We start from the raw sequence: 27653 nt of genomic DNA, 5'->3' as shown, positions 1-27653 counted from the left end.
GGGTCGGGGGTTAAGCTGGATTTAAGGTGACTTTTCTACTCCCATATTCTGGGGCCAAGCAGAGCTCATCCTGGTTTCCATTGTAAGTAAGAGCAACCTCAGGGCTGCTGTAGCTTATGTTGTACTCCCAATGGGCTCTGGAAAGCAGAGAATAGTCACAGTGCCACCTATCTGCCCTCTTACAATAGGTTCTGGAAGCAGTGTGGGTCCAGGGCCCTCATGACAGCATCACCCCAACTTGGGAGATCCCTTCACTCTTGCGGGACACTTAGCAGCGGCTGCTTCCAGGACCGGTTTATCCACTTGTTCCTGTGCTTTGTGGAGACACGACAGTCATAGCCAGTGCCTACAGGCTTAATTCTCAGTTAATGCTGTACATGAGCTACAGATGAGGCTGGGAGGTGGATGGGGGAAATAAATTTTAAGCCACCACTGCAATCCCCATATTCTGGGCTGTCCAGCTCATGTCCCCTCCTCCTCCACTGTCAAGTAGCACAGCCTTGGGGTGGTTTAAGTTACACCCCGCTCCTCATGGGAATCAGAAGGCAGCTGTAGTGCATTTCAGCCACATTCCTGACTCACCCGCTAGGTAGGGAGCAAAGTGGGTGTAAAGCTCTGTGCTGGGAGGGGGGATTCTCAGGTGGCCATTTCCACCCACTCGGAGGCACCCTTGTATTGCCAGTGAGGTCTAATGGGGCCTGAAGTTAAGTGAGAAGCAGGTCTCATGAACGGCAATGGAAGTGGGATGCCCCCATGGCAACAGAAGCTGGTTGGTGACCTGCACCCAGCCTGTGTCTGAGGGGCTCTCCATCCTCGCTGCTCTCCCAAGACAGCTGCCCACACCCAGCCACTTTCCTCTGCTGAGCGCCACCCCCAGTGTGTTCTGGCTTGCCTTGGCACTGGGACGGTACCACTCCCCAGTCAGGAGCCAAGCGGAGGCCTGAATGTGGCCAGTTAATGGGCAGGCAGATGGCAGCAGCCTGCCCTGTAAGGGACCGGGCATGTCCCTTTGCTCTGAGCAGATGTGGGGTGGAATCCAGGCCTCTCTGCTTTGGAGAAAGGAAATCTGATCTCCAGGGAGGCAGGCCAGCCCCGCCAGCACCTGACAGGCTCCAGGAGCGCCACGCGGCTGGCTCCAGCCCAGGGGGCTCTCTGGTAACGAAGCCAGGAGAGAGCAGCCAAGGGGCGAACTGGTTTTGAGTGTCATCAAAGCAGCACTGTTCACACACGGATCGGAGCCAACTACACCTTGGCCTGGCAGGCGTCAATCATTTCATCCCCTCCTGGGCCCAGCTGGGCCCCAAACGCCCTGGGACAGGAACCGTCCTGCAGACCTTCACAGCAAAACCTTCCAGACCGGGTCTCTGGGATGGCCGGGAGTGGGTCAAGCAGCAGTCTGGGCACCACAACACACAGGCTTGCCGAGGGGCGGGACTGAATTAGCCTTGGCCAATCTGCTCTCCCACCTGGCTCTGCAGGGGGCCAGCCCAGCCAGATGAGCACCTACAAACTCTGCTCCCTGGAAGCTGAGCACTTGGGCAGCTGCCCAAAAATGATCAGGTGCCACCCAGCTGATTAGCAAAGCATCCACAGTTGGCAGCCTGTGTGACTATGGGTGGTGCACACCCACACATGCCTTGTGAGCACAGAAAATTTATTCTGCACGCAGATGGGGAAAAATTAGAGGAAACACTGCCCACCACCACTCCTCATCCTATAATGTGGGCAAGGGCCCTGCCCACCTGGCTTTGCGACAGGGGAGTGGCAGCAGACCTTGTTTGAGGGGCCAGATGCTGCTGGCTTCACGGGCGAAAGCTAATTTTAAGCCACAATTGCCATCTGGGTATTCTGGGGTCTGATCAGCCACTCCCCTGCTCGCTGCTGTCAAATAGCACAGCCTTGGGGTGGCTCTAACTTACACTCAGCTTCATATGGGCCCCAGGATCAGAGAACAGCTGCAGGGTGTTTATGTCATACAGCCTCTCACCTGTGCCGAGTCAGGGGGTGGATTCAGGAACAGAGGAGCAGAACCACATGTCCTGGAAACCACTCGCACAAGGAGCGGCAGGGCAGGTGGCTACTTTCCAAGGGATGCCCCACACTGGGAAGAAACCCGTAAAAGTCCCCCTGGCCAGGGACAGGCAGAGTGAGCTGAGTTCCTGGCTGAGAAAGGAGCAGATCTCCCACTACTCTCCTCCCCCAATTTATGAGGCAATAAGGTTAGTTTATAACTCAAGCTTGGCCACATGGTGGGGAGACAATCTCTCTGTACTCTGAGGACCTGGGAGAAAACTAACTACCCACAATCTGTCCTATGTGTCGGCCAACCTTCGACCCCCTGCTATATTCCCCACCGCTGCCACTGCCCTCCTCTTCCAACAACATGGGAGCTAAGGATCCTTGCAACCAATGCTCCCGCCAAGTCTTGTCCATCTGTGGGTGTAATACATTTTGGTAGGTGCACCAAGGAATGTACGGATGTGCACCACCAACGGAAACACACACTGCTGGCTGGGAGCGCACTGCTGATCAGCTGAGCGGCACCTGAACCTCTCCTGGGCGGCCAACCAAGAGCTCAGCTTACAGGGAACGCTGCTCTCAACTGTTCCATTCAATCAGGCCTTAGCTCATGGAGAGACAGACACCTTCACTGTGCCAGGTGCTGCCTGTGCACATAGCGAGGGACAGTCCCCACCCCAAAGCACTTATATGTGTCACAGGCAAGACAATGGAAATATTATCCCCATTTTACAGTTGGAAAACTGAGGCCTCATATTCCAGTGATGTTAAGGTCTCTTTCTGAAGCTGGGGCAATGTAAAGTGGCCTCAGTATAAAGGAGAATTGAGTTCTACGTGATTTGCCAAAGGTGCTGCAGTGAACCCAAGTGTCCTGGGTGCCAGTTGAGAGCCTTCCCCCAATGACTGTCCCACTCAGACTGGCAAACAGAGCTGTCCTGTCCACAGGACGATGTGGGGTGGCGTCTCAGGCCCTGTGCTTTTGGGGGCCCTGTGGCAGCTGCCCCATCTGTCCCATGGACGGCAGAGGGGAGGATTACCTAGGGCAGGGTGTGGGCAGTGGAGACAGGTGGCTGTAGCACCAGTAGGAGCCAGTTAACTGTTGCTCCAAGTTCCCTGCAAACTTTCTGGATCTCGCTCCTGGACTTTCCTGCATGAAACAGAGGCTGCGTTACAGCATCGGCCTCGCCCAGCCGAACCGGTGCAGCACAATGCCCAGCCCGGGAACCATGGAGGGGAGCGGGAGGAGCAGTTCCAGACCCTCTCTGAAAGGAGCAAGTTCCCCAGCCGGTCCTAGCGCTGCTGACGGCGGCAGAGCTGCCTCACACCAGCCAAGCTGTAATTCAAGCCAGGTGGCCCGTTTCCCCCAGCTGAGGATCGTGCCCGTTGCTTTGTTCTTAAACAAATCAAATTCCAGCCAGGCCCAACGACATTTATTATTCGTGATCCCTCTTAAAGTGAGGCCAGAATTAGCTGCTGGGCATGGGGTGGGGGGACGATGTCTCTTCCCCCCACTCTTTCTTTTGTGTTTCTCCACTGATCTGAGTGGCAGGGGGAGGCGCAGGCTCTCAAGGCGGCTTTTGTGTGGCGAGGGTGTCCCCGTGGGACCATTATGCCGTCGCACTCCCCAGCAAGACGCGTCTAGACAATAATTGCATGCACCTGACTTCTCAGCAAGCAAAGGAAACAGTGAACTCAACCTCCCGCAGCCTGCATCCCCCTGGAGCTTGCTGAGGCGGGGGGAAGTGTGTGCATGTGGAAATAAAGCCCTTTGTCCCTGGCTCCCTTCAGACACCTGTCGATAGCAGTTCTCCCCTCGGAGCAGCTGGTGGAGATCAGATTTACTGGGGGGCAGGGGGAAGGAGTCATGGTTTAGCATCCTCCACACCGAGAACCTGAGAATGAAGCAATCCCTGGCTGGTAAGAGTTACAGCTTGGGCCATACTCTGACCTGGTGTAAATCACCCTTGTTTCATTGACGTTAGTGGACTGATTCCAGTTTACACCAGCTTTGATCCAGCCTTGTATCAACGGAGTCCATTCTCAAGGATGCTATTCCTGCACTTGGCACAAGGATAGAGGGGTTATAGGACGTTTTAAACTTCCTTTGTGCTCTCCTGACCTTGCTCAGTACCTAACATCAGTTAGAGCTGCCTCAGGGCTGCTCTAATTTACACTCTGTTTCCATGGCACCCTCTGAACCTTGGGAAGCCAAGAATTACCATAATGCATTGTGCTCTGACAATTCCCCCAACTGTTCCAATGCCAGAAGGGGAAGCAGAGGGATACAGGACTCTTATACTAGCCTGCCACGAGACAGGGAACCCCTCTGTGTGGAAAGATACTCAGAGGACCACTTCTACCCACCAGAGGGGTCTAATGAGACTGAGAATCAGGCCCTTTTAATCTTTCTCTGGGTAAAATCCTGTTGACCAGGGGATCTGGTAGTTAGAACAGGGGACTGAGTGTCAAGACTCCTCGTCCTCTGCCTAAGCCCAGCAGGAGTTTGCGATGTAGAAAAAGTTCCCAAAAAGTTACTCGAGTTTAAGTGCAGCTGCTTACACTTCTGGATACTTGAGTACAATCTAGATGTGATGCACATGTGTGCGTGTATTTTTTCTCAAGTAGTTTTCCAGAAGGACACCAGCGACTTGTACTTAAGTACATTCTCCTTGTCCCCAAAAGCAGCTGCACTTTTGCTCAAGTAACTTTTGGGGTACTTTTTTCCATGCTGGGAGCCAGGACTCTGGGGTTTCACTCCTGGCTCTGGGGTGGACAAGGATTCCTATCTTGCAGGGGTAATTGCCAGAACAGGCCCCTCTGTAGGATTTTCACAAGAATCTTCATGGTGCACAGGGTAAGAGCGGGTTTTTGTGCCCGGGTGAGACCCTCTGGCAGTGATCTGGCAGGTCTTCTTCAAGCTGGGCTAGGGCATGCATTCCTCTCGGTGCTCCCAGCAGCCTCCACCCAGATGTTCTCAACATCTGGCCAGATGTGGGGAAGCACCTCTTGGAAGGGCCAGGATGAAGAAGAAATTGATGCATCCTGCTGGGGAAGGAAACTCGTGGGAGTTCCTGGGCTGGAGGGGGAGATGGAGGCAGGTCAGTAACACTCTGCTAGGGAGGTCACCAGCTCACTCCCTAATGGAGCATGCTGCAAGTGCCATGAATTAGTGATGAGCAGGCTTACTGCAGCGGGAGGGGGCACAGACTAGAGTAGGAGGAATGGGGGCAGCCTAGGCTAAGCCCATCTATCTCACAACCAGACATGTGGTCTACTTGGGATAGCTTTGGACTCACCGGCTCGTTAAAAATGATGGTGAGCACACAACTGTGCAAGCTTCGGCGTGGGACCCTGGGTATCCCCTGTGCTGCTGCCTCACCGCTGCCCTACCTAGCCACACAGGCTGGATGAAAGCAAGCACGGGCCAGTGGACAAAAGCAGCCAATGACTGCCCCGGTTCCTGGGCAGACTGAGCCAGAGGGCTAAAGAAACAGCTCAGCTCAGGCCAGGTTCTTAGCTCAGCCCTCGACTGCATGAGGGAAAAAGGTCGGGGTCTGGCAAGGAGGTAGCAAGATGGATGTACAAGCCTAGATGCAGCGGTGGGGGGGAAGAGAGCCGGGGGGGACATAGCCAACATGTACCCTGGGGCAAGGTGAGAGGTGGCCCAGCTCTGCACCCCCAGAAGAGGAGGGGCCAAGAGCAGAAGGGGAGGGGCCTAGGGCAGTCAGCCCGTAGCACTGCTCAGGCCATGATGCTGTCCTGCCCCAGAGCTGGGCGCAGCAGCTGTGTTTCAAAGGGACCTGGAGCTCCATCCACCAGCCCCTGTGCAACTACCCCTCTGCCCCAGCCCTGTCAGTGAGCCTGCCTAGATGAGGCTGAGGTCTGTTTTTAACTTTACCATAGCAAGTCAAGATCAGCCCCACACTGCACCACTACCGGGTGTTTGGTCTTGTCTAGCTACATCAGGAATTACCCGTGCCTTCTCCACAATCCAGGGTTTCCCACTGAGATAGCGATCTCCAGACAAACCCAGACTTTTTTGGGCAGGAAGGACACAGCCTCAGGCAAATTCAAATTGGACACAACGTTTGCATGTGAGGGGAATTAGCTCTTGGACCAGACTACCATGGGACCCCCCGGTGTCTCCATTTCTCAGTGTCTTCAAATGGAGGCTGGGTGCCTTTCTGGAACAGATGCTTCTGCTGAGCTGATGGGCTCAACAAAGGAGGGAATGGAACGCCCTGCCACATACAGGGTGGTGGCCAGTGTTCCCTGTAAGCTGAGTGCTTAGGTGGCTGCTCAGGAGAGACTCAGGCACCACCCAGCTGATTAGCACAGCACCCGCAGCTGGCAGCGTGCGTGTTTCTATGGGTGGTGCACATCCACACCTGCCTTGGTGCACATAACAAAATTTATTCCACCCATGGATGGAAAAAATTAGAGGGAACATTGGTGATGGCCCCTTCTGGCTTTAAATGCCATGCATACGGCCCTTTTGCGCCAAGCCTCCATGTTTAAAAGGGGATGAACATGTAATCAAGGCCCCTATGCATGTGTCCTTCTGATTTTTTGCATCCAGGTGTGGAATGAATTTTATTGTATGCACCAAGGCACGTGCAGATGTGCACCATCAATGGACACATGACTCTGGGTGGCAGTGGGTGCTGTACTCATCAGCTGGGCAGCACCTCAATCTCTCCTGGGCAGCTGCCCAAGCACTCAGCTTACAGGGAGCCCTGCCCCGAGGTGGTGGTAGAACGGTGCAGAGAGGACTTGACATAAAGGAGGGTCCTTCCCAATCTATGAGTAACGGCAGCAGCTTCCTCTGGTGCCCTGAAATGTGCATATATGTACAAGCATGTGTCCCACCCACCCCATTCCCAGCACGTGCGCTCACCCCGGTAAAGATACCATCCGCTCTTGGTGCCTTGCTGATCCCCCCACCTACTGCTTTCTCACACAGCAGGCACGTGGCCTGGGCGGCTGCTTCTGCCCACATGTCACCCCGCCAGCCTGTCTCCCTTGTGCCCCAGGGGGACCCCCTCGAGGGGGGCACTATTCTCCACGGCGTACTCAGACTGCCAGCAAAGGTGCCAATTAGCACCACTCTTGTTTGTGAGTTAGCCTCTAGGCAAGGGTTTTGTTTTAATTATCCTAGACGGGGAGGGGCTAGTTTCCTTCCCACTGCCCAGGACTGGGCTGCATGACCTGCTGCTGCAGTGAAAGTTCCCGTTTGCTGCTTGAATTCGACACTCTGCAAACTCTTACAGGTGTTTCACATCCCTGAGGGCTGGTCTGCACTACAGCAGAAGATGAAAGTAAGGTATGCAATTCCAGCTAGGTTAATTGCGGAGCTGGAGTCGACGTACCTCAGTTCAAGCTTCCACACCATCCTGACTAAATGAGGTCAATGGGACCGTGCATGCCCATCAACTTTCCTTACTCCTAACGGCGGGGGCGTGAGTACGGATGCTGATACAGGCACCCTGTCAGTTCGATTTAGCACGTCCCTACCAGGTGCACTAAACTGAACCCTGGAAAATCAACTGTGGCAGGGTTGATCTTCTCTGTAGTGAAGACATACCCTTAGGGCAAGTCTACGCAACCAAGTTATTTCAAATTAACAGACATCATTTCGAAATAACTATCCGAGCATCTACAGAACGCTACCGCTATTCTGAAATAAGGTGGCTCATTTCAAAACTGGTAAACCTCATTCTATGAGGAACAGCGCCTATTTCGAAAAGCTCTCCCAAAATAGGTGCTGATATGACAGGGAACAGTGCCGATTTCGAAATAAGCCATAGCACGCCCAATGGCTCTATTTCGAAATAAACTCTGTTGTGTCTGGACATGCTATTTCAAAATGCATTTTGTGTGCAGCAGCACTATTTTGAAATAGGTCTTCTGGAATAGTCTAAAATAAGGCTGCTGTGTAGACATGCCCTTAGTCTCCTCTAAAATCTCCACCAATGCGCTTTAATCGCATTAATCCATTAGGCGTTAACAACCCCTGGAATCCTAATCCCTGCAGTGAAAATGGCCCGGATTGATACAAGACACTAATAATAACTTGGTACTAATATAAAGTGATATACTACATCTGCATTGAGGGGCAGGCTGAAATTCAATAAGGACAAAGGCAACGTACTACACTTAGGAAGGAATAATCAATTGCACAAATATCACATGGGAAATGACAACCTAGGAAGCAGTGCTGCTGAACAGGATCTGGGGATTATGGCAGATCACCAACTAAATATGAATCAACCATGTAACATTGTTTGCAAAAAAAAAGTGAACATCATTCAGGGCTGCATTAGCAGGAGCACTGCAAGCAAGACATGAGGGCGACATCTACACGAGATGGTTTTTCTGGCAAAACTGAGCTTTTGTCGGAAAAACTCACAGAGTGTCTACACGCAAAATGCTCTTTGTCGACAGTCTGTCAACAAAACTCAGCACATCTGCCAGCAGCATCACACCTCTCCGAGTTCAGGTATAACGCCTTTCTCGACAGTTTCCTTTCAACAAAACAGCCCTGTAGACGCTTTAGTCGACAGACAGGAATTCCAATTCACCAGGCAGCCCTGTTTACAGAGCATCTGGTCAGCCATTCTGCCAAGAGAGGGGCCAGGCAGCCTGGCTGCTCTCTGTCGAGAAAGCAGATTGCTCTTTTGATCTGCTTTGCTGTGTAGACGCAATCTGTCAACAAAAGTTTTGCTGGGAAATCCCTTCCGTCAGGAACTTCCGTTGACAGATGCTTCCCATGTAGACGTAGCCAAGAAGTAATTCTTCCACTGTATTCAGCATTCGTGAGGCCTTAACTGGTGTGCAGCTCTGGGCACTGTGCATCAGGAACAATGTGGGCAAAGTCCAAAGGAGAGCAATAAAAACAATTAAATGTCTAGAAAACACGAGCTGTGAGGAAAAAGACTTGAGTTTGTGCAGTCAGGAGAACAGAACACTTGGGGGGTGGGGATGTTCCAACAGTCTTCAAGCACACAAAAGGTCGTTATAAAAGGAGGAGCAGGAGGGCAGGACAAGGAGTGATGGGCTTCAACTGCAGCACGGGAGGTTTAGGTTGGACATTAGGAAAATCCTCCCCGCGGAGTTGTTAAACACTAGAGCAAACTCCTAGAGAGGCTGTAGGGTCTCCCGATGGAGGTGTCTAAGAGCAGCTTAGACAAATGCCTGCTGGGGATGCTCTAGATCAGGAGTGGGAAATAATTTTTGGTGCAGGCCACCCCAAGATTTTGGCAAGCAGTCACGGGCCGCACCTTTCTATGGAGGGGGTATGACATCTAGGATCTGCCTTGATCTGCGCACGAGGCTTGGAAACCAGCCAATGAGAACTGAGCAACTGTGCTGAACTGCCCTGCCCCTAGCACTATCTCTCGCCTCCCATTGGCTGGTTTTGTGCCCCTCCCCCACCCAGAAAAATCGTTCAGCTTCTATGGGCTGGCTGCATCTTGCCCGCCCCTGGTCTAGGGGACTGAACTAGATAACCTATTGGGGTCCTTCCCAGTCCTGTATTCCTATGGGCATGTGGCTCAGGCCTAGGAGTAGGACTCAGGAGAAAAAGAATCAAGTCCCAGCTATAACACTTTTTTTTTTAAATGTGAATCTAAGCAAACCACAGAGGGTCTGAGCCACCTCAACTGAAGCCTTTTCATTGACATGGGATGAGACTCATCTATAAGAGCAGGATAATAATCCTCCCATCCTTTGTTCAGCTTTTTGGGACAGACTCTGTCCAGAGGCTCTGCTCCTGGTTGAGGTCTCTAGCTACTCCTGTACTACAAATGACTAATACAGGTTGCACCTCCTAAAACCAGCACTCTCTATGGCGACATCTCTCGTCTGGCAGGACAAGGGATGTTTCTGGACCAGATAGCTGGGGCAAGAGGGCAGCCAGCTGGCAGCCCCCATTGGGGAGGGGTGCAGCGATGCTGGAGCTGGAGGCAGCATCCCCAGCAGTCCCCCACAGGAGGACAGGGGACCAGGGCCAGAGTGCTAGTTTCCCTGGCAAACCCGAGGGGCCAAAGCACTGGATCTGGGGCTGGGGCAAAATCCTTCATTTAGGACCACTGAGATCCTGAGGGTGCCAGACCAGGGAGGTGCAGCCTGTAGTAGTAACCATGGATATAAGCTTTCCCTGCTGCTCAGCTGAGCGCTCTCTGATCCACAGCCCCTTCTAGCCAAGGATCTCCAAGCCCCAGGGGGTTTTGCCCAGAGCACCAAAATGCCATCTGTGTCTCAGAAGCCTTTGTATAGTGAATGCTACAGACATCAGCGCTGTCAAATATACAGCTCCAGTGATGGTCTCAGTGTGGTGCCCTGTCTGCATTCATCTACTGTCTCTTGCTTTGACTGAAAGCTGTCGGGGGCAAAGACTGACTTTTTGTTCAGTGTTTGTACAGCACTGGGCACAATGAGATGCAGGCCTGTTACGTAGAGCAGCAGTAAAAGCTGCACTGGTTTAATTTCTCCCAACCTGGCCACACAGAGCGAATTGCTGGAAGGCAGCAGCTGGGGTGTCATGAGTGCCCCAGAAAACAATGAGTTAACCCACAGCTGTTTTTCCTCCTGCATGGATGCACCTGGCCCCCCAGCCCTGGTGGGAGAACTGAGCTGGCCCCCAATATTGGGGCAATTTACTCTGGCTTAGGGACTCACTGATTTCACCTGGTCTGCTGCACCAGCCCTCTAATGACACAGGGCCCGATTCTCCTTTAGGACAGAGACTCTCCCTTCTGCTTTGGCAGCATGAAGGGACCATAAAGTAAGTGTAACTGTAATGTTATGCCATGCCCACTTTAAGGCCCCTTAACATTGCCAGAATGGGGCGAAGGGGCATTCGGTGTAAATGAGAACAGGGCTGCTCTATAACAATTTGGATCACACACCACTTCTGCTTCAGGAGGCAGATTTGTTTTCTCTACTCCTTAGCTAGCTATGGTCCCATCCAGCTCCTCCAATGCATCACTTAGAACATAAGAACATAAGAACATAAGAATGGTCATACTGGGTCAGACCAAAGGTCCATCGAGCCCAGCATCCCATCTACCGACGGTGGCCAATGCCAGGTGCCCCAGAGAAGGAGAACAGAAGACAATGATCAAGTGATTTATCTCCTGCCATCCATCTCCTGCCCTTGTTCTGAAGGCTAGGGCACCATACTTTATCCCTGGCTAATAGCCATTTATGGACCTAACCTACAAAAATTTATCAAGCTCTTTTTTAAACCCTAATAGAGTCCTGGCCTTCACAGCCTCCTCGGGCAAGGAGTTCCACAGGTTGACTGTGCGCTGTGTGAAGAAAAATTTCCTTTTATTAGTTTTGAACCTACTACCCATCAATTTCATTTGGTGTCCCCTAGTTCTTGTATTATGGGAAAAGGTAAATAATTTTTCTATATTCACTTTCTCCACACCATTCATGATTTTATATACCTCTATCATATCGCCCCTCAATCGCCTTTTTTCCAAACTGAAAAGTCCCAGTCTCTCTAGCCTCTCCCCATATGGGACCCGTTCCAAGCCCCTAATCATCTTAGTCGCCCTTTTCTGAACCTTTTCTAATGCCAATATATCTTTTTTGAGGTGAGGAGACCACATCTGCACGCAGTACTCAAGATGTGGGCGTACCATAGTTTTATATAGGGGAAGTATGATATCTTTTGTCTTATTATCGATCCCTTTTTTAATAATTCCTAACATCCTATTTGCCTTACTAACTGCCGCTGCACACTGCGTGGATGTCTTCAGAGAACTATCCACTATAACTCCAAGATCCCTTTCCTGATCTGTCGTAGCTAAATTTGACCCCATCATGTAGTACGTGTAATTTGGGTTATTTCTTCCAACATGCATCACCTTACACTTACCCACATTAAATTTCATTTGCCATTTTGCTGCCCAATCACTCAGTTTGCTGAGATCTTTTTGTAGTTCTTCACAATCTCTTTTGCTTTTGACTGTCCTGAACAACTTGGTGTCATCTGCAAACTTTGCCACCTCACTGCTTACCTCATTTTCTAGATCATTGATGAACAAGTTGAACAGGATCGGTCCCAGGACTGACCCCTGGGGAACACCACTAGTTACCCTCCTCCATTGTGAAAATTTACCATTTATTCCCACCCTTTGTTTTCTGTCTTTTAACCAATTCCCGATCCATGAAAGGACCTTTCCTCCTATCCCATGACCACCTAATTTACATAAAAGCCTTTGGTGTGGGACCGTGTCAAAGGCTTTCTGGAAATCTAGGTATATTATGTCCACTGGGTGCCCCTTGTCCGCATGTTTATTAACCCCTTCAAAGAATTCTAATAGATTAGTTAGACATGACTTCCCTCTGCAGAAACCATGCTGACTTTTGCCCAACAATTCGTGCTCTTCTATGTGCCTTGCTATTTTACTCTTTACTAGTGTTTCTACTAATTTGTCTGGTACTGATGTTAAACTTATCGGTCTATAATTGCCAGGATCTCCTCTAGAGCCTTTTTTCAATATTGGTGTTATATTGGCCGTCTTCCAGTCATTTGGTACCGAAGTGGATTTAAAGGATAGGTTACAAACCATCTCCAGCTGAGTGTATCTCTTCCCAAGAGTCATTCAGGGGTCAGCAGCCTTTCCAAGGCGAAGTGCCAAAATTTGACCTTTTGACCTCTATGTACGGTGGGAGTGCTGATGATACTTTTTAAAGTCACTAATCGTCCTACTTACAACAGCTTCAATAATAAATTCAGATGCAGAGCTTTGCTGTTTAGGGAGTGGTTGGTAGCATTATCCAATCTTTTGTTAATCCACAGGCGGCCTGGCTTTGAGCAAGCTCCCAGCTGCATGGGGGAGGAGGGGCAGGGCTGATTTTCCATCTTGCATGCGAATGATAATCAACTCATGTGCCACTCTTGGCCAGGGGTTGCTGACCCCTGCTTGCACTGTGTAAATGGTTACCCCAAGTGCAGGACAAGTGCATGGGTAGCAGAATCGGGTTCTAAATATAATGTAATTGCAGGATCAGAGAATAGACTTACTGTGCCTAAATCTCATCTGCAAGGCCAGGGGATGTCAGGACTCCTGGGTTCTGTTCCCAGCTCTGGCAAGGGAGTGTTTTCTAGTCTGAGCAGAGGCCTGGGGTCTATTCCCAGCTCCAGCTGATGTGCATTGCAGAAAACAGCTACATTTCCAACACACACCCTCGTTAAAAGCATCCCTCCCTCGGCTCTGCTGTGAACCTACCTGTAATACAAGATTTGTATCACCATCTGGAAGCATGGAGCTGGCACGAACTCTCCTAATAACAACTGAGGCTCTGTCTCCGCGCAGACCCCACCTGTGGTCTTGGCAGCTGCTGGGTGTCCGTCTGGCCCTCAGATACTATCTTGGCACAAGGGGGGATCTGAGTTCTCTCTGCATGACAGCAACCAGGATGTGACAGGCTTCCTTGCACCATCTCACTGGAGATCTCCATGGCTGGTCCCGGCAAATGCTGGAGGCACTGGATTTCTGGTCATTGCTCCTGGGATCCGCCTTCCCCTTTTGCAACAGAGCAGAAAATAAAAGGGAGAAAGAAACACACTGTTAAAAGGCTCTGAAAGCCTCCAGATGAATTAGGAACAATAAAATAAACAACAGCAGAAGCTTTTGTTCCAGAATCACATTGCACTTTATTTACTGTTATTTTACAATTTACTACTTCTATTACCGTAGCACCCAGACACGCCACTCATGAACCAGGACCCCCTGGTGTGAGATGCTTATAAGCACAGAACCAAAAGACTGTCCCTAGAAACGTTAATATATTTAATCTACTATCCTGCCAGGTACAATTATCTCCATTACACAGATGGGAAAACAGAGGCACTCTGTTTCTCTGCAAACATCCACTCAGTGTGCAGCAGCAGTCAAAAAAAGCAAACAGAATGTTAGGAATCATTAAAAAATGGATAGAAAGTAAGACAGAGAGTGTCTTATTGCCTCTATATAAATTCATGGTACGCCCACATCCTGAATATTGCATACAGATGTGGTCGCCTCATCTCAAAAGACATAGCTTGGCATTGGAAAAGGTTCAGAAAAAGGCAACAAAAATGATGAGGGGTTTGGAACGGTGCCATATGAAAAGAGATTAGAAAGAGTGGGACTTTTCATCTTAGAAAAGAGACTAAGGGGGGATATGATAGAGGTCTATAAATCATGACAGGTGTGGAGAAAGTGAATAAGGAAAAGTTATTTACTTGTTCCCATAACATAAGAACTAGGGGGTCACCAAATGAAATTAATGGGTAGCGGGTTTAAACTAACAAAAGGGAGTTTCTCTTCACACAGCGATCTCCTCGCCAGACCTTGCAGAACTCCTCGCCAGAGGTTGTTGTGAATACCAAAACTTGAGCAGGGTTCAAAAAAGAGCTAGAGAAATTCACGGAGGTCAGGGCCATCAGCGGCTGCTAGCCAGAATGGGCAGGAATGGTGTCCCTAACCCCTGTTTGTCAGAGCCTGGAAACGGATGACAGAGGAGGGATCGCCCAGTGACTATCTGTTCTATTCACTCCCTCTGTGGCATCAGACATTAGCTATGCTGGAAGACAGGATTCTGGGCTAGGTGGACCTTTGGGCTGACTCAGTCTGCCCATTCTTATGTTCCAAGCATGGATGGGGGCCACCAGAGGAGTCAGTGGCAAAAAAAGGCATAGAATTCAGGAGTCCTGATTCCCACATTCCTGCCGTAATCATGCCATAAAACGTCTTCCACTTGCACTGCCTCAGGCGCATCCTTGGAATATCATGGAAGGACAGAGTGACCAACACCACCGTCCTCGAACAAGCTGGAATCCCAAACATGCACACCCTCCTCAGGCAGCGTCGACTCCGCTGGCTTGGCCACGTCCACAGGATGAATGATGGAAGGATTCCAAAAGACATCCTGTATGGTGAGCTAGCCTCTGGCAAAAGACCTCCCGGATGCCCCCAGTTGCGTTACAAAGATGTCTGCAAGAGAGACCTCAGAGAGGTAGACATCGAGCTGGACAACTGGGAAGAACTAGCAGACGACCGCAGCAGATGGAGGCAGGGGTTACACAAGGGCCTTCAGAAGGGCGAGATGAGGATCAGACAGCTAGCAGAGGAGAAGCGAGCGCACAGAAAGCACACTAAGGACTTGCCAGACACCCACTACATCTGCAAGAGATGCAGCAAGGACTGTCACTCTCGTGTGGGTCTTCATAGTCACAATAGATGCTGTAAATGAAGTCCTCAATTGAAACTTTAAAGGGCGCGATCCATAGTCTATGCAGACTGAAGGATGCCTACTACTTGCTGTAATCACTAGACCATGCTTTCCACACCAGGAACACAACCCCAGGGGCCCAACACCTAATGCCTCATGTTCTGGCCACTACTTTGCACTGCCCTGGAGTTGGTGGGAAGTAGGGATGTCAATGGTTAACTGGTTAACCAGCAAGCCTCAGCCTAAACAGACGAGGCTTACTGGTTATAGTTAACTGGTGCGGGCTGGAGCATTTGCTGCACTCTGTGGGCAGCCATCACAGGTGGAGGATGCTCCAGTGTGGCCGAAGCAGCCCTCATCTGTGGCAGGCCAGGCCCAAAAGTGCTGTGGGTAGAGGCGCTCCAGGCCAGACAGAGAGGGCAGCTGCTCTAGCTGGGCTGGAACAGCCCCCCATTCCCCTTCATTTAGTCAGTTAACTGGTTAAACTTAACGCTCAACTGGTTAACTAACCAAAGCGGATTTTACACCCCTAGTCAGAAGAGAGTCCTAGATTCCAAGGCCAGCAGAGACCCAGTGTAATCTGGACATCCTGGATAACACAGGCCACCGAACTTCCGCAAAATAATTCCTAGAGCAAGTCTTTTGGGAAAACATCCAACACTGATTTAAAATTTTTCAATGATGCAGAACGCCCCATGACCCTGGATAAATTGTTCCAATGGTTAATTAGTCTCACCATTGATAAAAACAACAAGAAGTCCTATGGTACCTTATAGACTAACAGATATGTTGGAGCACAAGCTTTCATGGGCAAAGATCAGCTTCGTCAGATGACTCATGCTTCTGACACAGCGGGTCTTCGTCCACGGAAGCTTATACTGTAAGATATCTATCAGTATATAAGGTGCCACAGGACTTCTTGTTGTTTTTGAAGATACAAACTATCTCGGCTCCCCCTCTGCCACATTAACAAAAAGTTCACCCTATTTCTAGTTTGAATTCATCTCGCTTCCACTTCCACCCCCAGATCATGTTTGCTGTTCCTGTTCAAGCCCAATAAGGATCCCTCCATAGATCCTTATAGGCCAGGGGTGGGCAATAAGTTTTGACGGGAGGGGAGGCACTCTAAGATTTTGGTTAGGGGTCAAGGGCTGCACTTTTCATGGAGGGAGTGCAGGGACTGGGATGACGGCTGGGTGCAGATGGGAGCTTGGGATTGGGGACTGATGTGCAGGATAGGGTGTGTGGTCTGAGGGAGTTTAGGTGACAAAGCGGGGTGTGACTTGGTGCAGTGTATGGAGCTGCAGGGCCCAGGAGTGGGCGTGGGTGTAGGAGAGGATTCTGACCTGGGGACAGGGTGTAGGAGTGGGGAGAAGGGTCTGGGAGGGAGTTGGGGGGTGCAGTTCCAGAAGCAGCCTCTAGCCAACGGGACCTGAGAAATTGTGCTGCTCTGCCCCCACCCCCAGAAAAATCTCTCTGCTCCTATTGGCTGGGCACCAGCCAGTGGGAGCTGGAGAAGTGTTCTGCACTGCCCCCAGCAAAACTCCTCGGAGCCAACTGGCTGTTTTTCCAGCCAATAAGAGCCGAGAGATTCTGCAGGAGCCAGAGGCACCTCCCAAAGCTCTCCCCTCTCTGTCACCTTAGGGGCAGGCCAGGGGCCAGATCAAAGGGGTTGGTAGGCCAGATCCTGCCCCTGGGCTGGACCTTGCCCACAACTGCTATGGACTGTCAGCAGGTCACCCAAACCCTTCTCTTTGGTTGACTGAGATCTTTGAGTCTATCACTACCAAGCCTGTTTTCTAATCCTTCCATCATCCTCGGGGCTCTTCTCCGGCCCCTTGTGCAATTTAGTAACACCTTCCCTGAATTGTGAACACCAGAATGGGACACAGTATTCCACTGGCATCCGCATGAGAAAGCAGAACCCCCCAGTCACCCTGTGCTGAACACTCGACTGTTAGCAAATGCACGAGAACCTCAAACTGAAACAGAATGACTTTTCAAATGCCACAGGCCTAAAGTTTTAGCCCCTGGCATGGGCTTCCCATACCCCACCACCTAGCCTGCGTCCTGGGGTCCCAGTATACTCTGGAAATGTGGCTGAACTGTAGCAAAGTTATCCACAGGTATGTTTGTGTGGCAGGATGGAGTAAGCTGATACCAAGGCACAGGATTTTGCAAGCTGATGGCTCCCTCCACTGCAGCACCAGAGCTGACCCCAGGACCAGTGTTCCCTGTAAGCTGAACACTTGGACAGCCACTCAGGAGAAATTCAGGTGCAGCTCAGTAGATCAGCAGAGCACCCACAGTTGGCAGCCTGTGTTTCCATGGTGGTGCACATCAGCACATGTCTCAGCACAAGAACAAAAATTTATTCTGCACATGGATGAGAAAAATTAGCAGGAACCCTGCTCATGATACTTAGGTAATACTGTGATAGCGTAGTGAGGGGGTGGGTCTCTCTGTGAAGGGGAAGGTCTGGCCCTTTCCCCTAAGCTGACATCCTCTCCTCTGTTTGTACTTAAGACTCAGCACAGAGGCAGCTGAGCCCCAGCACTCTTAAAGGGCCAGCTCAACCCCAGACAGGTCTGCATTTCTGGGGTGTGGAAAGCTTGTGGGCTTTATGTGTCTGTAAATTAGCCAGCCTCCTTACATTGTTATGGAATCCAATACAGAAAAAGCCAACAATAATGAAAGTGATCAATTAAATAATAATGATGCAAATAATTAAAAATTGTTAAAAATAATGGAGTAATAAGAACATAGCACATGAGACAGCCAGAGAGCTGCTTCTCCAGGGCAGGGATGTGTACACCAGGGCAAAGGGGCACATTTGAACAGAAGCATCAGAGCAGAGTGTCTGCTGCCTGCACTCAGGGCCTGGGAAGCCCAGAGAGTAGCAGGAGTCAAAAGGGATCAGACCTTGATGTGGATAATGAGAACTGACTGGGCTCGACTCAGGGCCTGATTCCACATTTCCCTGAGCCTCACACGGTCACTGACACCAGTGCAAAGCGAGTGTGAAATGTTGTCACCCTGCACTCGTGCAAATGACTGGGAGAGGCAAAGAATTTGAGCAGAGTCAAAAATTCTCCTGCTTCAGAGCATAAACCAACCTCTAACTGGTGGGGTCAGGAGGTAGTATCCCAGGTTCCCGCTAATTTTTTCCACCCATGGGTCGCATAAATTTTGTTCTGTGCACTGGGGCATGTGTGGATGTGCACCACCAATAAAACCCATGCTGCCAGCTGTGGGCACTCTGCTAATCAGCTGGGTGGTACCTGAATTTCTCCTGGGTTGCCACCCAAGCACTCAGCTTACAGGGAACCCTGGTAGTATCCTCTGAGAGGAGGTTATCCCAGGGATGAAGGGGTTCTTCCAACTCCCATAGAAGCAGCTGCTGCTGGCCACCCTTGAGTCCAGGATGCTGAGTTCGGCAGGCAGACTACCCCCCGCCCCCACAGGCCTCAGATGGGATGGTAGCCCAGCAGTTAAACCTGTTTTGCTAATTGCCAAATCACCAGTAATGGCCTAGAAACTGTATGCCCATTTGGTTTCCCTAGTTATTAGAGAAAAGACATGAAATTGGAGACACTCCTGCTGCCATGAGTAGCCTGTGAAATATCCCCATTGTGTTGGGTGGTTAGACATGGGAAAGAGGGGCATTCTGGGGCCACACCCCAGCCTCACTCCTGACAGAAGGGAGAGGGAGGAATTTCATGGAAGCTGGAACGCTGCAACACCTGGCCTGAGCTCGCTGGAACAAACACTTTCAAAGCAACTTTCTCCTGTCGGTAAAAGGTTTAGATCTTGCAGGCATTAGACTGCTAATTTCCACTGAACTCCTGGTTAACGTGGTTTCATCAGTGAGGGGCAGACCACAGCTATCTGGTCGACTTCTTGTACCCTCTATCTCCACACACACCTGCCGTACGGCACCTGAAAAATCGCAATGTGTACTTTAAGATGAGGTATGATGCGGAGCTGTCAAGTGATGCCGCTACCGTAGAAACGAGGATAAACAATGACACCACCAACACGTCAAAAAGACCACTTTGGAATATTCACGCTCGTTTCGGTACACGTAATGGTGCTATGAATTATTTCGGGACATGAAATTGGATTTCTTTGTGACCTCAACACCCACTGACAGGGTAAAAACAAAATCTAATTATATGTAGGTATTATTGAAATGTAATAACGCTGGTGACATTGCTAGTCAACATCATTCTCATCCTCTTGTCCATCATTCTGCTCTCTGTTGAGAATGTGGTAGTTAACAGTCTTCATTATCTTGGCATGTACACAGGCGCAGGGCAGATTGTTCTGACCATAGACACGGCTGATTGAGTAGTCATCCCGACTGGTATAGCAACTTAATAAGGTCTTAGAGAAGCTCAGGTCCCTTCGGGCTCTTGAAGAACACAGGAAACTGTTTATCATCCCCTTTTTTCCATCCAATGGTGACCCAACGTTCAGTTTCCCAATGTGTGAAGACATCCAACTCTGTTTGCCAAGATGCTTGTAGAACACCTTCTTCCAAACTGTCCTCCCATGATGGGCGTTTGCCCAGGAACATGTCCCTTTTGATGACTAGACCGAGGTGCATACGATATAGGTCTCTGTGGATCTTTTCTTTCCTGCTCTGTCACACAGTACTGCTACCAACCTCCTTGCAGCAGAAATAGCAGCTTGTCCATTAATCTCTCACTCTCTCTCAGGGGGGCTCCTGAGCTTTTTCTGAGGGTCCCTCAACATGCTATAAAACTTCCTATCTCACCTTTGCCACAACCATTGTTCTGCATACCCAATAAATGGCAATCCAGGACCAGCACTAGGAGGGAGTAGCAAGCAGGCCCACGGTCCCCCAACAAAGCTAAGTTGCTTAGAATTTGACAACCGCCCTTGGCACTGGGGCTCAGGTTTGGCTTTTTGCCCTGAGCCTCAGCACTCCAAACACCAGCCCTACTCTCTGGTTTATTTTGGTTGGTCCTTTGAAACTTGCTCACGACCCTCCAGGGTCCCAGTACGCTGAGCATTTTGACCGGCAAAGGAGAGATTCAGGTGCTCCCCAGCTGATTAGCAGAGCACCCACAGCCAGCAGCACGTGTTTCTATGGGCGGTGCATGACATCTGCACATCTTGGTGCACACAACAAAATTTGCTATGCCCTGGATGTAAAAAAATTGAAGGAACACTGCCCCAGACCCCTGCTTGAGAACCACTGTGCTAGGGAAGGCTCTGACCTACTGCTCAGTGTTTGTAGGGTTATCCAAATCTAATGTTTAGCTTTTCTTTCTGACCCCAATTCCACAACCAAGGATTTGCACAGTCAAAAACACCCCCCACCCCCACCCCTGAATTCTCTTTAAAGTCACTGAGATCTGAATGGGCTTAAGGCTCTTTCTTAATCCCTTAACTATTTTGGCCTAAAATCACATCACCTAATAGAAATAGACAAATTGGCATTCAACCTGGCATAGAACAAGCCTCAGAAGGGAAGGATAGTGGGGAGGTTGTTAGCTTGCAGTTTAAGAGTATCTCCACATGGCAATAAAACATCCATGACGGGCCCATGCCAGCTGACTCAGGTTACCCCGGCAGGGCTGTAACATTGCGGTGGAGACATTTGGGCTCAGGCTGGAGAAGGGGTTCTGGAACCCTGTAAGGGGGGACGATCCCAGAGGCTGGGAGGTAGGCACTTAAATGCCTTTAAGGATCTAGGCCTCTGTCTCTGAGCTTCTGTAACCTGGGAATAACGAAGCTGCCCTCCCTCACAGGAGGATACAGATATTAAAGATGGTGAGCTTGCTCACATGTTACAGCAAATAAACCAACAGGCACCTGCACTGCTATGTGGTAGGATTCGGGCCTTCGTTTGTGAGAGTCTTCCACCCACGGGAGGGAAACTTACTTGTTATTTAAAGGAGAAAATGTAGTTGCAAAACCACGCAACTTAGCACTGGGACCCAATGGTAGGTGTAGCTCCTAAAGCTACTCACCAGCGGTGTTCCTTGTAATCTGAGCACTCAGGCAGCTGCTCTGAAGAGATTCAGGTGCCGCCCAGCTGCTTAACAGAGCACCCAGATCATGTGTTTCTACTGGTGGTGCACATCTGCACTTGCTTGGATGCACGTAACAAAATTTATTCTGTCCATGGATGGAAAAAAAAATTAGGGGGAACACTGCTCGCTGGGGTCCAAAACAGATTGGATTTCAAAGCGGTCTTTGCCACCAGGGGACAGATTTTCCCAAAAGCTCAGGATTGGATTTCCAGGCACTCAGCATCCAGCAGCTCCTGTTGCCATTCTTATGACAGGGAGATTTTCAGAAGAGCTCAGCACCCAGCCTGCACCTCATGTGCTGAACTCTTAGGAACGTGGTCCCCATTCAGGCTGATGATGAGCTTATTTATTTTTATTTTTTTTAAATCTGGCCTTTGGGGCCCAAGGTCGGTGGACTTCACTGAGTTTTCAACCAAGGCCTTTAGAGATAATATTTACTTATCTCACACCGGGGTTTAATGAATGAGTGTTTGTCGAGCACTTTGGGACCCTTGTCTGGAAAGCAATGTAACTGCATGATCTCGATTGCTGTCAGCCTGCGTGACAAAGCAAACAGGTTTCAAATCAATACATTCTACGTGAGTTGTACGAACACTGGCTCTCGCAGGTGGGGCTGTAATGATACACCGGTAGGTGCAGTGTTCCCTGTAAGCTGAGTGCTTGAGCGGCTGCTCAGAAAAGAATTCAGGTGCCTCCCAGCTGATTAGCAGAGTGCCCTCAGCCACCCACAAAGGGCAGCCTGTGTTTATATGGGTGGTGCACATCCACACATGCCTTGGTACACATAAAATTTATTCTGCCCACAGGCTGAAAAAATTAGAGGGCTCACTGCTTAGGTGGCTTAGCAACAGCAAGGTCTGAACCTCAGACCTCTGGCTCTTAAAGCACAACCCTCTACTGCTTAAGCTCACTTACTCGGCTGGGTTAACCACAACTTCAGTAAGCTGACCCACACCTGCGTGTGGCTCAGGTATAACTGGAGGGGGCAGAGGGATGTAGCTTACAAAGATGAGCCCTGAAGGGTCTGTCTAGACAAAGCAGCTAGGAGGTGTGATTCCCAGAACACCAGCAGGGAGGTCCCTCTGTGTTATTGCACTAGTGTGCTAACCGCAGAATGTAGCTGCGGCTGAGTGGGGTGGGATTGTATCTCGGCAGAGAGTCCAAGCTGTCACTGGGGCTACGCTGCTATTTTTAGGTGCCAGATCAAAAAGATAGAGCAACCCGGGCATGTCTGCTCAACCTGGGAATTACACCTCCCAGCTGCTGTACCCTAGACTCTAACCTCTTCTGCATGGCTAGGCCCCCTGCACCCATGTTAGAATCCCTGCCTCAGCTCCAGGGTTCTTGAGAATAGACTGTCATCACTGGGGGCACTGCATGGGCAGAGATATCCCCACCACAGGGGATAAATTGCAGAGCTATATTCACTGCCTGAAAAGCTAGTGAAGTTTGACTGGCAGAGCCCCTTGCCCTTCCAGAACATCAAATGTGTAGCTATGCTCAAACCTCTGAAACCCAGGAAATACAGAGTTAAGGTGCACCCCATCTCATGTCCCTCTAATATTTTCCATCCATATGTGGAACAAATTCTGTTATGTGCACTGAGGCACGTGCAAATACGCACCACCCATAGACACACATACTGCTGCCTATGGAAGCCTGTGGGCGCTCTGCTAATCAGCTGGGTGGCATTTGAAACTCTCCTGGGAGGCCACTCAAGTGCTCAGCTTACAGGGAATGCTGCCCTTATCCCTCTGGCTGTTACATGCTGAACTAGTAACCAGAATTAAGGCAGCCTGGCTGCTCCACCGTAATCCAGATCAGGATGCTGAACACCCACCAGACCCCAGGGCCTGTTAGGCTTGGCATGGCCTATGAGTATTCAAATCCAAGTTTGGATTTCATGCACGGTAGACTTTGCTACAAATACAAGAATGGCCAGACTGGGCCAGACCAATGGCCCATCTCGCCCAGCATCCTGCCCGCCTACAGCAGTCAACACCAGGTGCCCCAAAGGGAATGAACAGAACAGGGAATCATCAAATGATCCGTCCCCTGTCAGCCACACTGAGCGCCCAGCTGTCAGAGGCTATGGACACCCAGAGCCAGAACCATCCCAGCTATAGGGTGGTTCAGGATGGCTGCCCCAGGCCCTGTCCTTTGAGAGGCCCCAAGGCATCCAACTCCACTGTCTATAGATGGGACTGGTGGGATCACCTGGGGGCCTGGCGCAGGGCAAGAACAGGGGTCACCTGTCCTCCCACACTCACCGTGACCCAGGAGAGGGAGCAACCCAAGGGCCTGCTCTGCTCTGCTCTGCTCCACCCCACCAGCCTCCCCCAGCCTGCTGTGCCACACAGAGTACAGCAGGTAGGGAGAGGGTAGCAGAGGGTGGTGGACCAGGCTGCTGGGTTGCTCCAGATCCCGCCACGGCAGTGAGTGCAGGCAGGGGGTGACCCCTGCTGCCATTCTGTAGCCAGCCCCCAGGTAGTACCCTGGCTTGTGTCACTCAGAGAGACAGCTTTGGGAAAGGGCTGCAAAGGGGGTCAGAGGAGGCAGGGAAGGTTTGGAGAAAGGGGTAGAGTGGGATGGGGGCAGGGGCAGAGCAGAGGTGGGGCCTGAAGCAGGGAGGTTGCCCTGGGCCTCATGCCTGGGGCACTGGATGGCAGGTTGTCCCAGGCCCTGTGCCCCCCTAAGGACAGTCCTGCCCAGAGCAGGGAGTTGCGTCGCTGACCATCTTGGCTAATAACCACTGATGAACCTATGAGCCACAAACTTCTCTAGCTCTTTTTGAACCCTGTTATAATATTGGCCTTCACAATCTAGCAATGAGTTCCGTAGGCTGAGCCTGTGTTGACTGAAGAAGTACAGGTTGAACCTCTCTAATTCAGGACTCCCTTGTCTGGCAACATCCATAATCTGGCATGATTTTAGTTAGCAGGACGACCACTTAGCATAGGTGTGGTCAAGTTTCCTGCAGTCCCATAAAGTCCCATAAAGTGGTGTTTCCAGCCACCAGTCCTGGTTCTCAATGTTCTGTGCTGTTATTTTGCTCTAACTTATCCCTATATGTCTTCTAAGACCCCAGGAAGCAGTGGGAGTGTTGGTTGTTGCTAGACAATACTGCTCTCCCATGGTCCAGTAAATTCTCTCCTCCGGCGCCGGTCAAGTCCCGAGGGTGCCAACCTAGAGAGGTTCCACCTGTATTTGCAGGGTCTGGCCTATACACATCAGAATTATTCATAAAGTATTGGCAATTCTGGGATTTTGCTGCAAATCTCGATGTGTGTCTGAAAGCCCCAGCTTCGGGATTCCTGGGAATTCATGAGACTCTTACCTTTTTTTCTTCAAAAGTAAGGTCATGACTGGGTCCCAATGGCAGAGCCTATAATGGCATAACCCCCTAGCAGAGATGCGGCATACACAGCAAAATTAGCCTTTTTGCAGGCATGGGAACACCAAACGAAGTTAGTTCTTCCAAGATACTCTCTTCTGACGGCATAACTGGGTTGACCAGTGGCTTTTGTCAGCACAGCCATGTTGATCAAGGATGGGCGTTTTCACACCCTGACCAATACAATTACCCCTGTATAAGTTCTCAGTGTGGACCACGCTGGCTCCTAGCCCTCATTGCAGCAGTGTGACCCTAAAGGCTCAGACCCAGAAGGCAAATAGAGAGATCTCCAAATTAATTATTTTAAGCCAGTTTTGTGCCTTTGGGGCAACAACTTGTGATTCATGAGCACTTGCAGTTGGCCACAGTGCTCGTGTATCTTTCTTTTTTCCGTCTGCCTTCATTGTTTCAGAAGGAGCCCTTCTGTCCCCGACGTTGCCGCATGGACCACATACCGCGTGTTGAAGAGGAAACTGTCTCCCTGGAATGAAGTCGTACCTAAAGACAAGGCATCACGACCTGTCTCTCTAAAGCAATCAAACTCTGAGCAGGTGAAAAACAATTCTGGAGTGCTGTAGTTTAGAAGGTGAGTACGTTATTTCTCAAAGAGATATGTTCTGTCACTCAACCAAAAAGCCACATGTGTGCATGCAACTTGATATACATATTAGGTACATGCACACACGCAGTTTACCCAAAAATATACACATTAAGTATGCCCCCCAACTATATATATGAACTTATGCACCTTATACACACAACTATATGCACATATTAAGCATATACATACCTATATACACACATACTTCATTCTCTCTCTATATCTATATGCCTGCATTTGTATCACTGATATAGATCATGAGTATGTGTAAAAGTATGCATAGATACATCTATTAAACAAATGCACCTGCAGACGTATTATATATTACAAGTAGTGTTCATGAGTCATACGTGTGAGTGTCTGTTATGTACACAGTGCATGTGTGTGATGTGTGGTATACCTGCACTCATAAAAATACAATGCTAAAATCATGGTCAAAACAGAAGGCATTAAATGGTGGCTTTTTTGTTGATGTTACACTTGGGGTTTTTTATGATCACCTCCTAACCAAAAGATAGTGAAACAAAAATCAGGTTAATTCTATAGGTGGAAGCAAAACAATGCACACGCTGGGCTGGCTGTTCGGCTAGTGCTTCAGCATGTGGCAGACTTTTTTTTTTTTTCTGAGGATCAGGGAGGCTGGCTGGAAAAAGAAGCGTAATACCCACTCCCAAACTGTCCAGGCAAACTTGCAAAGAAAGCTGCAGCAACACCTTACCTTGTGAGTCACCGGATGAGACATTCCCTTGTGCAGTATCCTTCATCTGCTGAGTTCATTTGCAAGCTGAGTTCTCCGGCTGCAGCAAACCCAGAAAGAGAGAGAGAGAGAGAGAGAGACCTACTTGCAAGATCTGAGAGAGAGGATATTGTGCAAAATACACTGCGGGGGGAGCACATTCCTGATTCAATAACAAGTCTCCCCCCTTCCCCCCACTGTTCTCCCAGCTAGAGGCAGACGTCACCTCTCCAAAGCTGCAGTGTACTGTGGCTCAAGGGGTGGAGGGCGTCTTGCATCTTTCTGCATTGTCTCTCTCCAGCGTGAGCTCATGCAATCTCATTTCACGGGCGAGACATCTGGTTTGATTCAAAGAGAAGAAAGGGGAAGGAGGGAGGAAAACAGCTTTGCGGACTTGGAGCTGAAAAGCGATTTTCAATGCTCCCCTTCCACCAAGTCACCCCTCATTTCAATAAGAAAAGGGACCACTGTATTCCCCCGCCTCCCATCTCTAGACTGGGGGGAGGGGAGGTTAGGTTATGGCAATCGATTCCAGGGTTTTCTTTTTCTGCATGGAGCAAACAGCACATGAGTTCCTTTGCCCCCATCCCCCACGCTAGCAGCTCTGCCAAGTCTGCCTCATGGAGAGAATCCTTCATCGGGGAGTCATCTGAAAGCGGGGTGGTTTGTCTTTTCTTTCCAAGGATCTCACTTCTTTTGGTAAATAGCGAAAGATGGGGGAGGGGAAGGGGGGGCACTGGGTCTCTGTGCAGTAAGAGGTTTTTAAAAAAATCTTATCTGAGAGGACCTTTAGCAGGCCTGATTCCCCATTCCCCTCTGTCTTGTGCTGTCATTTACGCTGGCGCAAAGTAAGTGTAACCAAACCAGAGTAGTACAAAGGATGAGTACACAAGGCAGTGGAGAATCAGCCTCTACCCCACTTCTCTAGCCTCTTTCTCCCCATGGGCCATTGTTGCCCTGCAACTTGAGTGGTTCTTAACACCTTCCTGGAGTGGAAGCATTCTTCTGATCTGCTGGTGTTTTCACTAGAGTCACAGGTTCAAAGGCCAGGCAGGACCACTGTGGCCATCCAGTCCGACCTCCTGGATAACGCAGGCCATAGAATGCTCCAAAAATAATTTCTAGAGCAGATAATCTAGAAGAGCATCCCTGTCTCTACTGGAAAATTGTCTGTGATGGAGAATCCGCTGAGATGCTTGGTTAATTGTTCTAGAGGTTAATTACCCTAGTACAAAGAGCTATGTGAGGTTAGAGTGAAATGACCCCGCGTCTGCCCCTCTCTGGTTTGGGGTCTCTTTCCAGGATGCTTTCTCTCTAGAGCTCTGATCCTGCTGAGAACGTGTTGATTCCCCTTATCAGCTGGAGCGCCCTAGTGAAATCAGTTAGGCTCTGTGCAGGCATGTTTCACCCCCCCCACCCCTGACAGCCCTGTTGCTGAATCAGAGGCCTCTCTTTCCCTTTCCACCTAGCTTCATTTTTCCCCCCACCCTTCCTTCTAGCTTCTGGGGCTGCTTGTCCTCCAGATTTCCGAGGAGTCAGTCCTGATTTGCCCAGGTCTAAACTGGAGCAGGCCCTCTTTCTGTTTACTCCCGCCTAGTTTCCTAT

General features: G+C 50.1%; 1 long non-coding RNA gene across 1 annotated transcript in view; it reads right to left on the bottom strand.

Moving 5' to 3' along the window:
- The window catches only part of LOC142003904 (uncharacterized), a 54420-nt gene that overhangs the window by 24787 nt on the left and 1980 nt on the right, over nucleotides 1-27653 (bottom strand). The window contains exons 2-3 of the long non-coding RNA XR_012642896.1: nucleotides 26031-26109; nucleotides 13266-13562 (exon numbers count right to left, since the gene is read on the bottom strand). This is a non-coding gene — a long non-coding RNA (uncharacterized LOC142003904). The remainder of the gene's footprint in view (nucleotides 1-13265; nucleotides 13563-26030; nucleotides 26110-27653) is intronic.

Source organism: Carettochelys insculpta, chromosome 30 (genome assembly GCF_033958435.1).
Source record: "Carettochelys insculpta isolate YL-2023 chromosome 30, ASM3395843v1, whole genome shotgun sequence".
Classification (NCBI taxonomy): domain Eukaryota; kingdom Metazoa; phylum Chordata; order Testudines; family Carettochelyidae; genus Carettochelys; species Carettochelys insculpta.
Note: the sequence above shows the minus strand (reverse complement) of the source record. Positions and strands in the feature narration are given on the sequence as shown.